Below are 4,331 nucleotides of genomic sequence, written 5' to 3' on the forward strand. Positions count from 1 at the left end.
TATCAATTTCCTCTAAAGCAAAGGACAAAAAATGATGGGAAGTTCTCAACTAAACCAGCAAATAATTGCTGCTTAAATGAACCCCTGTAGTGACCATCCCTTTTGCAGACCATTTGGTCATCCATTAAAGTTTTTAATTTCTTCTTCTTCTTCTTCTTCTTTTTTTTTTTTTTTTTTTTTTTTCATTGGACTTTCTACTAAATCTATAATGATATACAACAGATTTGGAATTCTTTGGTTTTCCACTTTTATCATCTAAAGGTGCATGTTAAATAATCAATGATATCGTCGTTGCAATGTTTAATGAATTTTCTTGTTCTATTTAGAGATGTTTAGCAATTTTTTTTTTCCATCTATAATTTTTTTCTACATTATTGCTGCTATGGCATTACTTCAAAATATTCCATCTGAGTTTTAAATTAGTTTAAGAATAACAACCTATAATTGAGAGTTCTCTGGACATTAATATATGAAGGTAGATGGACATTAGCGATAGTTAACCCATGACAATCAATGAACATATACTCAAATTAAAACATGTTTCTTTGTTATTAACAAATTCATTTTAAAAACCGGTATTCGATACTTCTCACATTGATCACATATCAAATACTTCTCGCATACTTCAATACACATTTTTAACTAGTTTTAAACATTAAAATGTAGATTTTCCCAAATTAATATCATAGTACAATTGTTAAGAAAAGTTTAAAATTTATTTTTAAAAAGCCATTGAAATATATATTTAGTACAAAATGTATCACATATCATGCAATATGAATCTTAACTCTTATTTTGTTTCTTAATCATTAAATCTTATTTTGTTTGTTAATCACATGATTTTTTTTTTTTAAAAGAAGAAGTGTATTTCTCTTGTAATTATGTTGCTAGAATTTCTGTATGGTTGAAGTTTGTCGGTGCCTGTTTATTTTGATTTAATTTCACTTGATTCTTCATATCAGCTAGTAAACTAAATTATGGACACCTCCGAGGAACCAATGTGTACAGTTTTAAGGTCCCGCAAGGCTGAAACTGAGCGACAATCTATAAGTTCACCTGCTACACAACCGAGTGGATCAGGTGATGATAGGAATTCAACAAATGAAAGAATGGAAGGTGATGGTAGTAATGAGCAGATGGGGCCACAACAAAGTGGAGGTAATTATGCTTCATCATTGATTAACCATAAGCTCTTTTGTAAAATGCCTACGTTTAAATTAAGATGATAAATTTGTTTTTCAGGTTCGATACGAAAAGGGCGTGGAAGAGCAAAAAATGAAGCCTTGCACAAAATTAAGGAAAACAACTGTCCAGTTCCAGTAGAGTTTGGAGATGGTTATATTAAACCTGTTGGTTTAAATAACAAATTATGGACGGCTAAGGTTGGCATTAATACACGAGATACAGAACCCTTTTAAAGTATAAAATGTGGAGGGGTGTTCCAGATTTTGAGAAAGAGGTCTACTATGACCATTTGACGGTAATGATGACAATCATTTAATGTTTGTTTTGTTAAAAATAAATCAGAGGTTACTAGTCCAATTGGTTATAAATTATAGCTTACATTAATTTTACATTATAAAGAAGATCTTTGGAGTGGATGCATATGCGAATGACACTAATTTTAAGCGAGTAAATAAGGGAATTTCCAGCGCATTGAGGAAATATAGATATAAATTGAAGTGTCATTTTGAGGAGCATCTTCTGATTGAGAATGCACGCTACCATCCTTACAATGGCATTGGTCAAGCTGTTTGGCAAAAGTTGTGTGATACGTGGATGTCACCAGAATTTCAGGTTCAATTTCTTAACTACTTGTTTTTGACTATTTAATACAATAACTTCATTCACTAGCTATTTGGGTTTCCTAACTTGTAATATTGTTTGAATTACTACCTAGGAAAAAAATGAAAAAAACAAAGAAAACCGTTCCAAGAATGAGGTTCCACATTATTCTGGATCGATGTCCTTCGTCAAACGTTACGATACTTAAGTACGTAATACATGAAACAATAATTATAAATTTTTTATTTTATATTCTACATTCTAAACCATATATTTGTCTAATGGTCACTTTTACTTTGTACTGCAGGTCAAACTCAAAGAAAGGCAGAGCCAAGAAGATGAGGACGGTGAAAGGGATGAGGATCCTGCTATTCACTTGTACAAGGACACACATTTTAAGGAACAAGGTGGATGAACACACGAGAAAGCTAAGAGGAATTTTATAAGTTAACTATAAACTAGCATGTTGGATTATGAAATTTGGATCTCATAATATTTTTGCGGTTTATAGGGGGTCACATGCCTTTAAGTGACTATTTTTGCGGTTTATAGGGGGTCACATGTCTTTAAGTGACCATTCTTGATTTTTTGTGCACAAATGGAGGTGGGAAATTGTTGCAGATGAAATGTAGTTTTCATTCATTGCATTTCATGTTTAAAAAATAAAAAAATATATAATGGGAATAATTTGTTGAAATGTTGGGGCCATGTGACAAAGAGGGTTCACATTGAGAGAAGTTAAAAGTTGTGTTAATGTGATAAGGGAGATCATAAAAGAAGGCCTGAAAATTAAACTATGATTATACAGAAAATTTCCCAAAAAGAGTATGAATTTGATTTTTTAAATGTTCAAACTGCTCTGAAGCTACTCAACAAATTTTAAATACTAATATCATTTCCTACTTTGGTTTTATAAAAAATCAAATTATTAATTTAAAATGTCCAAACACTTTAAATTAGGAGTTGATGGTGCCTTCATCCATCCTATCTAGGGTTTTATTTTGTCTTTACTTTTTGTTTATGTATATTAGAATAATGCCACAATTTGGATGGTAGTTGTAATGGCCATCTTTTAAACTAGGAGTACTGTATTTTGAACATAATTCAGGCCCTTTTTATGTTTCTAAATCTAATTTTGAAGGTATCATTCTGTTTATGAAATTAGTAAAACCTAGTTGGGTAATAAGAGTATTTGTATTTGTGAGAAGACACTTATCTCTTAGATATTATATAAATTTAATCAATTAAATTGTGATCCATATTCTTTACATTGGTACTGTCCAATTATAAATGAACTGAAATTCTTTTTTGTGATAGGCTGATAGCCCTCTCACATTCTAAATGAGTTTTGAGATGTATCGTTGCTTGAATTTGAATAGTATGTAGCAATGCTCACAAAATATTCTTTGTATTCTCAAGAATTGTCATTTTTTAATTGAAAAGAACTTACTAACGATCAATAAAACTATAAAATAGTTTAGCAGAAGCTGCACTTTAGCTGGTTGTACAAAAGTATCAACAGATAACAACACATTGCAGCAAATTTTTATATGTACTTTCTGTTACTTCAATTTCGTCAACAAGTTTCTCTATGAACATGTCAAATCAAGAGGCAATTAAATTGGGTAAAACAGAAACAGAGACATGTAAACTGTCATCTGCATACATAATAACATACAAGAAAAAACATTTAAATGATTTGCGTACGCATCCTCATATGCTCCAGGAATTTCTAAAAGTAATTAGAGTATTTCTACTTGTGAGAAATCCCAAAGTTGAAAGAAGAAGCTGTGTTGCCCTTTTTGTTGTGCAAGTGAGATATTTTATAAATTTAAAGGTCTGGTTTGTATTATGAATTTTTTTTAGAGAGGAGAATGATGAAATGTTAAGAAAAAGACATTTTTGTTTCTAGTTTCTAATATCAGATCTTGAATATAATAAGTATTTTTTTTTCTCTCTATTGAGATCAATATTCTAGCTTGCACATGATTTATTCATATGCCATATTCTTTCAATTTGATAGCGCACTTAAATATTTTGCAGGATGCAATGAAAGAAAAGGCTGCACAAAATTTTCAAAATTCTGATGGTACGAGTCCAATAATAAATGATGTTGAGATAGTACAAAACCAACTAGGCATAAGGAAGGGATATTGTCGTGGATTTGGATATAATTTCATGGCTCCAAATATAGGAAAAGGGCCGAAATTGCTGAGGAAAGAAATATATAATTGGTGGAAAAGATGGATAAACTTGAGAAGATGCTTGAGCAGTACCAATAACAGCCGCCACCATGGTTCCTCCAATATCAACAGCAGCAGCAGCCGCCACCATGGTTCCACGAACAATAGTCTCTATCAGATTCCCAACAGCAGCAAACTGTACCAAACTGACATCAACAACCACCGCCACCTCCACCAAACTCTCATTTTCAGCAGCTGCCACCAACAAGGTGGCAATATCAACAGCCACCACCAACATGGTGGCACCAGCAAGCACTACCACAACCACCAACAGAATGAATAATGGATTGTGAAGAGGATGGA

General features: G+C 32.0%; 1 long non-coding RNA gene across 1 annotated transcript; it reads left to right on the forward strand.

The window, feature by feature from the left end:
- Positions 1–1,026: 1,026 nt before the first annotated feature.
- On the forward strand, positions 1,027–2,429 carry LOC132271964 (uncharacterized). Its single transcript, XR_009469906.1, has 3 exons — positions 1,027–1,158; positions 1,243–1,797; positions 2,093–2,429. It is a non-coding gene; the product is annotated as an uncharacterized LOC132271964 (long non-coding RNA).
- Positions 2,430–4,331: the final 1,902 nt, after the last annotated feature.

The sequence above is a fragment of the Cornus florida genome, unplaced genomic scaffold, assembly GCF_030987335.1.
Source record: "Cornus florida cultivar Cherokee Brave unplaced genomic scaffold, ASM3098733v1 CherokeeBrave_3.0.0_Hap2_Chr08, whole genome shotgun sequence".
Classification (NCBI taxonomy): domain Eukaryota; kingdom Viridiplantae; phylum Streptophyta; class Magnoliopsida; order Cornales; family Cornaceae; genus Cornus; species Cornus florida.